This window comes from Phocoena sinus, chromosome 5 (assembly GCF_008692025.1).
Source record: "Phocoena sinus isolate mPhoSin1 chromosome 5, mPhoSin1.pri, whole genome shotgun sequence".
Lineage (NCBI taxonomy): Eukaryota > Metazoa > Chordata > Mammalia > Artiodactyla > Phocoenidae > Phocoena > Phocoena sinus.
Window position 1 is genome coordinate 62,485,283 of NC_045767.1, and position 13,082 is coordinate 62,498,364.

At 33.5% G+C, this 13,082-nt stretch overlaps 1 protein-coding gene across 1 annotated transcript in view; it reads left to right on the forward strand.

Moving 5' to 3' along the window:
• The window catches only part of DTHD1 (death domain containing 1), a 70,854-nt gene that overhangs the window by 12,484 nt on the left and 45,288 nt on the right, over positions 1-13,082 (forward strand).

A 13,082-nucleotide genomic window follows, 5' to 3' on the forward strand; every position in this document is an offset into this window, starting at 1 on the left:
AGAACATTGGGTTGTGGCTAGGAGATGAAGTTAAACTTTCCCTAGTATTAGGTAAGTGAGAGAGAACATAGAAATATAGACATGATCCATTTGTACCTGCTTTTGCTACTTGGGATATATATATATCTCCCAATTGGCACTGAGTTAATCCATGTTCCTGTATATCATGATAAGGTAAGATTTAAAACTGGAAATATCCTGGAGCTTCCTATTTAAATGTATTAGTCTAACAGATTAAGACATTCTCTTTCAAAAGCCCCTAAAATATATAGAAATATGTACTTCATATACACATACATTTTATATGTATATATACATATATATATTAAAGATGAGAGCTTTACTCTAAAAATTTATTCTGACTGGTCACCTATTGCTAGAATCTAGTATTTCTACTGTCTATAGAGTAGATTGCAAAGGATTAATAAAAATAATTTGTGCCTGACATGTACTTTACGTCATAAAACAAAGCAGTTCTATTTCACAGAAAGATAATAGAAAACCAATTTGCCTGTCCCTGATTGTTGATTCCATAGTCTATATATACCAATGAGAATAAAAATGTATCCCTGTAATACACAGATATCATTTGTGGAAGTGACTAGATCAGTGTTTCTTTGCCTCTCCTTTGCTGTATTTCCATATCCCTCAGAAACAACAGGGCAGAATGTGGAAAGAAATTAGAGGCAGTGTATTGCATTGTCAAAAATGAAATTGCCAAAAGTACAGGGATAATGATAGAGGCGATAAGATCTCTAAAAGATATGCATGCTGAGTGTGGCACATTTTCATACACTTAGTCGACTCAAAGCATTGTAAATCCAATCAGCACAGATAGGAGAAGGTTACACCTTCATCCAGAGAAATTATACTCAGTAAAAATGACTAGACACCGAAAATTGGTTTAGAAATTATGCACATGGATCTGCCTTCTAGATCTAAGAAAGAGATTCAAACAGCAACCAAATTGAAAGTGGGCAGAAAAATATTTTCAAGGATAAGAAAAAACCCAAGTCCTCCATGATGTCTTAAGGAAAAAAAAAAAAATCAATACCAATCAGTACCAAGACTTCAAAAGAAGAACAAAAATAACAAAAAACAAACTATAGAAATAAGGAAAGAGAATGTCATCCTGACATTTCACAGTAATTTGAATAATGAGAATTACAGTTACCTGGAGGATTTTATAGAAATCTATTTTGTAAGTTTAAGTAGTATTCAATAAGCAAAATTTCTAAGAAACAGAAAGCCATCAGGATAGACCAGGAAAAGAATGAAGAACAACAGAATGAGATACAAAGATAAAAAGCTCAGATGAAAAGTCACCAAGGTATGATAAGGACTCATCTGAAGTGATGTAACCTAATAATTATAAGTACCATTGAAAGAGACCAAAACAATCATACAAGAAGCAACAATCAAAGGCATGAAAATGTGATTTTCTGATGTTGATTAAAACCTTGAGTTAGAAAGTGTTGATTTCAAAATTTAGGAAAAAAACCCCTATACTTAGATAAAACATGGCAAATTGAAATGTACATTTAAATAAAACGTAATTCTATAAGCATCCATTCAGCACAAACAGATTAAGAAGGAATAAAATCAGTCTAGACCTAGGCTCATTCTTTGCAGCATGAAATATCAAGGAAAAATGAACTAAAGCCTTCAAAGATTTGAAGGGAAGATGTTGTGGAATTAGGGTTTTCACCTAACAAACAAGTTTTTTTGTTTTTTAATACAAGGGCTCACAAAATGTACTACTCACTTGTTCTTAACAAAATAAATAAATAGATAAAATTAATGAGCTAAGGATAAAATAAAATTTAAGAAATCAAGAATAGGAGAGTAATTCTTATTTTCAAATATCTAGTATTGAATATAAATAATATAAAAGCAAAAGAAAAAGTAAAAATTCATATGGCAAAGTGGCAACAGAAAGAAAACAAGAAAACAGCATGGTGACATTAAAGAGAAAATATCATATAAATAAAATCATCAGTTATATTAAATAAATATAAATGGGTTAAACATAATTTATTCTGTTGTCCACCTTAATGTTAAATATTTTTTTAATACTTTATATGCTGTATTTGCAGAGGTTTCCTTAGAATTATTATATATTTTAACAATTTTACTGTCAATTGTTTAAGTTATTCATTTTATTAATTAAAATTCTCATTTCTAAAAGGCTATTGCTATATTTTAAAGGCCTTAAGAAAACTTTTCCCAAGGTACTCTGTTTTTTCATTATGCTTCCTATTTCTTCTTTTATTCCTTTAATCATTGTAAACACTTTTTTTTTAAGTTTCATTCAGATTATTCTATCATCTATGAGCATGATGTTAACTATGTTATCTATTACCATGGTTAATCTAGTAAACTATCATACTAATTCCATTCTATGACTCTTAGCCTTAAAAATTCATTTCTGAGTATTGATTATAATTTTTGATCAGATCAGCTTTTATTCTCCCCTTCCCTTCCACCCAGAGCAGCTTCTGTGTGCTTCTTTGTTGCTTTCTTGAGCCAGTGTTCAAAGGGATTTGGGTTGTCTTTGTTGTTTCTCATTTCATAGCCAGTGCTGCCCTTTGGGGATTCCAGTTTTTTGACTGAGTTAGTTCCAGCTGACAGCTGGAGGCTGTATCTAATGTGCCTGAGTACATGTTAGACTCTAGACTGCACACATCTGGTGTGTGTGCATGGTTGGTGGCGGGGAGCAGGCTGATGAGGGTGGGAGGATTCATAGATTCAGTCCCTCATGTTCGCAAGAGAGGAAAGAGGATTCTAGCTTTTTGAGATTATTTTTTCCCAGATCTAGGAGATTTTCTTTCCAGCTTTTGAGTTCCTTCAACTTGTGTGTGTGTGTGTGTGTGTGTGTGTGTGTGTGTGTGTGACATTTCATCCAGCATTCTAAGATTGCCATTTGTCATCAATTCAACTGACCAGTGTCAATTTCTTTTTTCTTCTCCATTTCTTTGCCTTAGTACATGATCTCTTCGCTTTTTCTACCATGTTTAGCTGAAGAACTCTCATTCATTCTATAAGCTGAAGCTCAGCTCTTTCCTTATCTGTCAAGACAGTCTCTGATCTCCAGGAGGGATTGAACACTCCTCTCTTTGTGCCAGCCCTATTCTTTTGTACATCCTAAATCACACCATAGTGTTATTAAATTCCCTTTTCCATTTATCATCCCTCAGCATAATTATAACATAGTCGGTGCTATGTTGAATTAGGTGAATTAAATAAATTAATGAGTAAATTTGTGGAAAAGTAAATTGTGTCATTAATTTTCTATACTTTCTGACAATACTAAATTGATAAGTTATAATATGCTCTGTTGCTATTAGAGCTAGACATGGGCGGTGCACTTTCCCCATCCAGTGTAGCATAAAACAATTAAATGAGAACCTATATGAACTATTTATTTAACATTCTTTCATCAAAGAGTGAAAGCCAGTTGAACATTTTCTGTGGAAATAGAAACACAATGAAGTAATCCATACCTCAGAAGATAAAAAAGATAAAAACGATTTGAGGCCAAAACATAGTTTGAATATAAAGAATAAGAGGTCTTTGTTGCAGTTCATTCTTTCATGTGTAAATGATTTCTGGGGAAAAGATGAGAGTTATTTAATTATCAGCCAGAAAAGATTTCTTGACAGTAATGAAAGGAGAAATTAATTTCTTAAATAGAAACTTATTCCATATTATGCAAGAAATATTTTAGAGAGTTAGATGGGAAAGTTTTTACATGAAAAATGCCATTTCTATATAATGCTATTGGTTTTAAGATCATCTTATTAAAATGTAATATGTGAGTCATACACAAGAATATTTGTACAATATATGCATCATATCACAAAAAATAATAAAATGGAGAAACTGGTAAAGCTACCACATAACTTAAGAAATTAGATATTATCAATACAATTACATCTCCTTACTTATCTCTCTCCATCCCATCCCTTACCTTGCTACCCTAATTGCTCTTCATCTTCACCAAAGTTAACCACTACTAGGAAATTATGAATCATTCCTTTGTTTTTATTTTTTAGTTTTATCTATCTATCTATCTATCTATCTATCTATCTATCTATCTATCTATATATATATTTTTTTTTTTTTGTGGTACGTGGGCCTCTCACTGTTGTGGCCTCTCCCGTTGCGGAGCACAGGCTCCGGACGCACAGGCTCAGCGGCCATGGCTCACGGGCCCAGCTGCTCTGCGGCACGTGGGATCTTCCCAGACCGGGGCATGAACCCATGTCCCCTGCATCGGCAGGCGGACTCTCAACCACTGCGCCACCAGGGAAGCCCCAATATATTTTTATTCATCACTATACAATACCTTGTTTGGTTTTGTTTGTGCTTACCGTTTGTAAAATTGGTACCCTACTGTGTATAGTCTTGCTTTTCCATCTATAATTGTGTAAAGTTCATTTTCACTTCTATCTAATATTTTATTGAATAACTTCGTATTTTATTTACCAGTGTTCTTACTGATGGACATTTGGGTAATTTCAATTTTTTTGCTAAAACGAATAGTACTATTATGATTATTCTTCACTCAAAGTGTATTTGTGTAAGCACTTCTTTAGAGTATCTAGCTAGAAGTCATGTTCAGTCATAGGGCATGCACATGTACAATTTTACAAGTTTTACGAACTGGTAGAACTAAATTTCATGCTCCCACTATTGCTTTTTATCTTTTCTAGCCTTGCATATTTTGTAATTTGGAAAATTTAATAGATGTAAAATGGATCTCATGTGGTTTTAATCTGCAATGCTCTGATTACAATGAAGGTGACATCTTTCATAATGGCTTTTGTTAGACATTGTGTTTTCTTATATGTGAGGTATCTTAATTTCTTTGCTCATTTTTGAACTTTTTACATTGATTTGTAGGATTGTTTATGGTCTCAGTGTTAATCCTTTGCCAGTTTGTGGCCTGTATTTTTATATTTATGTGACAGATTTATCATGTTTTTCTTTTATGATCAGTGCTTTTTGCCCAGTCCTAAAATACTTATATCTCCTAAATTATAAAAATGGTCCTCTTTTTTATCTTATCATTTTAAAGGTTTGAATTTCAAGGAAGTCTTTGATCCATCTGATATTGAATTTTATATACAGTGTGAGGTAGGAATTCTTTTTTTCCATGTGGATAACATTTTACCAGCATGATTTATTGAACGATTCTTTCTTTCCCTAACAATCTGCAAAGCCTCCTCTGTCACATAACAAGTTTTCTTTTTCTGAGCTCTCCCATTGGTCAGTCTTTTTACATAGTTCTGAGCCAATCTAACACCGTCATAGTTATTAAGGCTTTATAATTAAAAGGTCGATATCTGATAGGTAAGCCATATCATATTCTTTTTATTCAGGAGAATTTTTGTTTCTGTTTATCTTGAAACTTTTCCATTCATATAAAATAGAATCAGTTTGTTAAGGTCCACAAGAACGAACTCTGTTGGGATTTTGCTAGTAATTTCCTCTGACGTATGGGTCAATTTGGAGAAAAATGACATCTTTAGCATATTAAGTCTTTAAATCTGTTACCTATAATATATGCTTCAATTTGTGTAGTTTTATAATGTCTTTCAGTGAAGTGTTATCAAAGTCCCACATATGTACTACACATGCTTTGCTAGGCTTATTCCTAGATACCTTATAGTTCTAACTGCTATTATAAATGGTATGCAAAATTTTTGTTTTCTCATAAAAATATATATATATATATGAATGCATTAGATTTTTCTGCAGTGGTATTGAAGCCAGCCGCCTTTCTAAACCTTCTCATTATTTCTAATATTTGTTTTCGAGAATTCCTTCAAGTTTTCTATGTAAACTCTTGCATCAACTTTAAGCAATGAAAGTTTTGTTTTTCCTTCCAGTCAGCATGTTTATGTATTTAATCCATTTTGAGTTAATTTTTGCATGTGGTGTGAGATAAGTCCAATTTCATTCTGCATATGAATATCCAGTTTTCCCCAAACCATTTATTGAATAGGGTAGCCTTTCCCCATTGTGTGTTCTTGGTATTCTTGTAGAAGATCAGTTGGCTATAGATGTGTGGATTTATTTCTAGGCTCTCTACTCTGTTCCATTGGTCTTTATGTTTGTTTTTATGCCAGTACCATACTGTTGTTACTGTAGCTTTGTGATATATTTTGAAATCAGGACATGTGATGCCCCCCAGCTTTGTTCTTACTCAAGATTGCTTACTCAGGGTCTTTTTTGGTTCTATATGAATTTTAGAAATTTTTTTTCTATTTCTATAAAGAGTACCATTGGGATTTTGATAGGGATTGTATTGAATCTATAGATCACCTTGGGTAGTATGGAATATTAATTCTTCCAATCCATGAGCATTTGTTTGTATATTGTTTTTCTTGAAATAGAATTTTGCTGTGTGTTTCAGTTATCTATTTCTTCATATCAAACTATTCCAAACAACAGCCATTTTACTAGTTCTCCTGATTCTGTGGGTTGTTTGGGGTCTCAGTTGGACTGTTCTTTGGTTTTTCTTGCCTAGGGACTGTTATGCATTGCAGCAAGATGGTGCTGAGTCTGGGAAGTCCAAGATGGGTTTATTCACATGTCTGGAGCCCTGGCAGTGGTAGCTGGAAGCCTACTCTGCTTGTATGCTGAAATGGCTGGGCCTCGTTCTCTCTCCAGGTAGTCTCAAGGTCTCTTTCTTTCCACCTGACTTCTCCTTATGGCCTCTTTCTGTCATGGGCTCTTTCCAGAAGAATAGCTGGACTACTGACATGGAGGATCAGGGCTTTCAAAAGTACAAAAGCAGACATTGCCAGGCTTTCTTAATTTTTAAGCCCGTAGTTATCAGATCACCATTTTTGAAATATTCTGTTGATTGAAGCCAGTCTCGGAACTGTCTCTAGTTCATTGTGGGAGAGTGCTACACAGTGACATGAATATTGAGAGGTATGGTTAGTATCTCTGGAGACCAGCTACTGATCTGGCTTAAGATCCTTGATTTATATTGATTTTTTCCTCATTTCTTTGGGGATATTATGCCACTGTTCATGGACTTAATTATCGATGCCGTGAAGATCTCAGTGAATTTTATTTTCATAACTTTTTGGGTGATCTGCTTTATTTGCTGGCTGCTTTTAATATCTTTTCTTTGTACTTGGATTTCTGAATTTTTCTATGATGTATCTAGATGTAAATTTTAAACACTTTTTCTGTATACAATACATTATGCTTTCTGAATAAGTGGATTTACATTTTTTTAGATTTAAAAAATAAATTCTATTGCTTTTAGACCTTCTTGTAACTACTTATTCATTTGTGTTTTTGAAGGACTTTATTTACTTATTTAAATGAAAGATTTTTTAAAATTCTATAGTGCTTTACAATTTTAAAAAGTTTCACACACATGATTTCATATAATCCCATAACAACCCTTTCTTCCCCTACCCCTACTTTGTCCCTCCCCGCTTCCCTCTCCCCACTGGTTTATTCTCTATATCTGTTAGTCTGCTTCTTTTTTGTTTTATTCACTAGTTTGTTGTATTTTTCAAATTCCACATATAAATGCTATCATACAGCATTTTCACATTTCTGAAAAATTCTTATATGTTTTCTAATCAAATATTGCCTCACCTCCATTTTATGTACTCCATACTTCTGGATTTCCAATGAGATGTATATTAGGCCATATCTTTCTAAATTCCATATTTCTTTTCTTCTCTTTTACATTTTCCATCTTCCTGTCTCTGTATGCTATGTTCTGTGTAATTTTTTCACATTTCAGTTCAATTGCCATAAATATTGTATACTTTAAAATATACTTTTAATCTATCATCGACTTTTTGTTTCCAGCAATTATATTTTTTATATCTTAAGGTTATATTTAGCTCATATTCAGATTTCCCTTATCATTCTCGATAGTTTCTTGCTGACTGCTTATTTTTATGATACTGTCCTTTATCTTATTAAACTTTTCATATATAGTTGTCTTTTCATACTGTAACTACTAATTCTGATACCTGCAGTTTTTGAGGGTGTTGCCTGTTATTTCTGCTGGCTGTCATTCATGGTATTTATCTCTTTATATGTTTGGGGACTTTTGTTTGTGATTATGTATATATGAGATTTCTGCAGTTGTAAATGGAGCTGCTTTCCTCCAGATGGCATTTATTTCTGTCTATGCTGAGAACCAGGTGCTACTTACCTGGGACTACTTCAACCTCTTTGAGAGTCTTGGTCAAGTTCTCAAGTTCACCTTTTATGGTGAAGATCTCAAGGATCACAGCTCCTTGTTTTGCTCACTTGATTATCACTTACAGCTTTATTCTCCTGTATCTAAGTTATTGGAAAGGAATTTGTCCTCATAGTAATCCCATAATCCCTGGCTGTTTGCCCCCTGATTTGACCCTGGCTTCACAGATGTTTTGGAGGGGAATTTGGGACATTCCTTTAAGATTCCTTCTGCTTATTGCAAGCCAAAAAAACAAACAAACAAACAAAAAAACACATTAGAAAGCATATTTATCAGGATTTAGTTGTTTAGCCTTAGGGAGATAGAGAACTTAGATTAATTAGTGTCAATTTGTTATTTATAATCTTGTGTCTTGTATATTTAATTTATAATAGTTAAAAGATTCCACGTAAAAAAGTCATTTTATTTACTTTTTAGTTTTACTGAGGTATAATTAACAAAGAAAATTGTAAAATATTTAAAGCATACATCATGGAGATTTTATATATGGATACACTGTGAAGATTCCTCCCATCTAGCTAATTTACACATTCATCACCTCACATATCAACCTTTTAAAAACATTTTTGGTGAGAACATTTAAATTCTACTCTCTTCTCTTAGCAAATTTCAACTATATAACAGTGTTATCAACTATAATCACCATGTTTTACATTAAGAAATGGTAATTTTATAAAAAGTAAAACCACACATGCCATATTTTTCTTTGTACTGGTCAGTACAATGTTGTTGACACAGGTTAATCTCACTTAATAGAATGAAATTATTTCAGCAAAATTTTGAGGTAACTGCTTACTGAGCAAATATGATTTTTCACATTTATTAAATTTGGAGGTAGTATACTAGAAATACTTTATTATATACTTTTATACTTAAGAACATATAATGTTACCTGTGGATTGGAAAGCCAAGTGAGGAAGAATTTAATTTAATTTCCAAATCAAAAAGAAACTATTACCCAGAATAGCCAACAGAATATTGAAGGAGAAGACCAACATTGGAGGACTACCTGACTTTAAGACTTACTATAAAACTACGGTAATCAAGACAGTGTGGTATTGATGACAAAAGAATAGACACATAGATCAATGGAACAGAGTAAATAGTCCATAAATAGATCCACATAATATAGTCAACTGATCTTTGACAAAGGAGAAAAGGCAATACAATGGAGCAAAGACAGTGGAACAAGTGAACATCCACATGCAAAAAAAAAAAAAAAAAAAGAATCTATACACAAATCTTATACCCTTCACAAAAGTTAACTCAAAGTAGAATGTAGACATAAATGTAAAACAGAAAACTATAAAACTCCTAGAAGATAATATAGGTGAAAATCTAAATGATCTTGGGTATGGCAATGACTTTTTAGATACAACATCAAAGGTGTAGTCCATGAAATAAATGATTGATATGCTGGACTTCATAAAATTAGAAACTTCTGCTCCAGGGAAGACAATGTCAAGAGAATGAGAAGGTGAGCCACAAACTGGGAGAAAATATTTGCAAAAGACACATCTGATAAAGGACTCTTATCCAAACTTTACAAAGAACTCCTAAGATTTGACAATAAAAAAACAAAGACCTGATTCAAAAATAGGCCAAAAACCTTAACAGATACCTCACCAAAGAAGATGTACAGTTGGCAGATAAGCATTTGAAAAGATGATCCATATCATACGTCATCAGTGAGATGGATTAGTGGTTTAGACTATTTTTAGTGCAGTTTCAGGTTCACAGCAAAATTGAGAGGAAGGTACAGAGATCCTATTTACAAAGCAGAAATAGACACAGATGTAGAGCACAAATGTATGGATGCCAAGGGGGAAGGGGGTGTGGGATGAAATGGGAGATTTGGATTGACATGTATACACTACTGATACCATGCATAAAATATATAACTAATGAGAGCCTACTCTATAGCACAGGGAACTCTACTGAGTGCTCTGTGGTGACCTAAATGGGAAGGAAATCCAAAAAAGAGGGGATATATGTATACGTACAGCTGATTCACTTTGCTGTACAGTAGAAAATAACATAACATTATAAAGCAACTATACTCCAATAAAAATTTTAATAATATATAGTCTAAAAAACAAGAAAAGAAGCTACCCTTGAAAAGTTCCCTGTAGTGTCTATTTCTACTTGCAGAGACAAAATATTGAGGTACCTTGGAACAACCTTTTTTATCTCAGGGAAAAATCTTAATTGTGTGGCACTATGGCCTGTACCTGGGAATGATGCATCAGGACACTCTTAGACTTGAAAAAGGCAGCCTGGGGAAGACACTTGATGGTTTGTCTACACTACTATTTTATTTCTGGGTAATTATACCAGAAATTCTGGAAATTATATTTTCTATCCTAGTGGATCTAAAGGAGCTTCCATGTTCTTCAATGTTCCTGTTCATTATTTTTGAATATTTGACCCCAAATGGGCCAATCATAATTCCCTTAATGCCTGGAATTTTGGACATTGAAAGAGCCTTGAACTAAAGAAATAGCAAAGTCAGTTATTCTTGAATAAACAAGTTGATTTAATAAAGGTTGATTATGTTTTATGGAACTATTAGTATATCAAACTGTCATCTTTTGTGGAGTATAATCAAGGGCTATTCACTGCCTGGCAATACTAGTTGTCAAAGTTTGCTAATAGTATGTATTAAAAAAAAAGTGTTTAGTTGCAGTGCTGTTAAGAACAGCTGGGATAAATAAGGATGCCACTAAATTATTTAATTTCAATATGAGTTGTATCTATTATCATATTAAAGTCTAAATTTTAGGTGATAGATGTGCTAACTCACCTAACTGTGGTAATAAGTTTCAATATATACAAGGATCAAATCATCACATTGTATATACAAGTATCAAATCGTCACATTGTACATATTAAACTTGCACAAAGTTACATGTCAATTATATCTCAACTGGAAAAAAAAATAGTTTAAATTTGACCTTAATATCATTAAGGACTTTTTTGATTTTAAGTGACAGAAAAACAAACCCAAAGTGCTTAAGAAAAAAGGAATTCTTTGGTCCACATAAATTACAAATCTGGGGATATTTTTATTTTAATATTTCTCTTGGACCAGGAAAAACCCAGTCTCTCTTCTCTTTCTGCTTCCTCTGTGTCACTTCCATCCTCCAACATGCTTATTCCTCATGCTGGTAATATTGCTATGTCTTCAAAACTCCAAGTTCAGCAGAAAAGAGGAAACTTCTTTTCCCCATGAGTATACATAAAAGCCCTGGCTCTTATTCTTACTCCAAATCTGTCACAAACCCATCACTGAACAGATCACTAAAACCAAAAGGAAGATGTGCTGTACAAGGCAGGCTAGCCTAGTTTATGGCATGGTAACACAAACCTGATTCATCAAAGACAGGCTTGGTTGTCTCACTCCTAGACTTAAGCTGAAGGGCAGCCACTGTTTGGTTGCTGTCATGGTGGCAGAAGAAAGACCTTTGGATAGACCCACACTAGTAATTAAATGCTTAGCCTGGAAATGACAGAATGACCTTGTTCACTATTCATTAACCAGAACAAGTTACATGGCCCCACTCAACCACAGGGGACAAGGAAGTGAAACTCCATCATGAGCTCAGAATGGTAGGGGGAAACTGGGTATTTTGAAAACAACATTGATGAATGCCAAATGTACTAATTGGCTCAGGTCATATACCCACCTAGACCTGGGAGTAGGGTCAGCCCCACTGTAGCTGAAAACATGTAGGTTTTCACAGAAAACAGACTATTATTAGGAAAAAAGTAGGAGTTATTATCAGAAAAAAAATATATTACATATAATTAAGTCAATTTCTAGTAAATGACCAAAGTTCTGGATTCAGTATGAGTATATCTTCCTGTGTTAATAGATTATTACCTTCCAAGTGTTAAAAATTTTACCATATTTGTATAAACCAAAAGCCAAAAACTGTTATATTTTCCCCTATCCTCTTGATTTTAATCTGGTTGATCAACACGGTCTAAAGTTTTCAAAGTAGACATTTTAAATCTAGTTCAGTTCCTAATTTATGATTTATAGGACAGCTAAACCTGTGAAACTAAAGTGGTTTTAAACCCGTAACTAATTCTATTCACAAATAAAGATGTGGGATTCACACTTACATCATCATTCTTTAGTACCTAGCTAGAACGGTTCTGTCCGCCTTGTGGGTTTTAGCAGCATTAGACCAGGTTTTGTTTTCCTTTTTCCAGCAAGATGTTCAGTATCAAGTATTTTTCTTTCTGTAGCTTTTAAGTGAATACCCACTTAAGATACCCATTTAAGTGAATTTAAGAAGAGTTTATTGTAAGGCTACAATAGGTACTCTCTGCTTTCTCCATCTCTAAAATTACCCTAATTCTTTCACCTTGTGTTTTTCCTTTTCTCTCTTAGCATCTGCTCTGTTTTTCCTTTCTTAATAATCTCTCTGCTTATTCATATTCATAGCCCAGGGCACTACAGCCAAAGGACAATAAGTTACAATCTCTGGGCCTTTTTCTTAGTCAAATTTCAAAGAAAGAAATCAAACTGGCTGGGTGTTGGAAGTTGATTTAGTGTTAGCGAAATCAGCTCTGGTTGGGAGAAAGTATCACATAGTATATACAGCTGTCTCTTTTAAGGCTTTGGGGTGGGGCAAGTTAGCAAGGAGAATTGTACAAGAAAGCTAATTGGCCATGTCTGCTGTAGGAATTAGGGTGAGAATATCAATACCATTTATCCTTACTACAATTTTAAGTGCTTTACAAATTTTAACTCATTTAATCCCATGAGGTGGATAGTATTATTACACTCATATTACAGATAAGAAGACTGAAATATAGGGAGGTC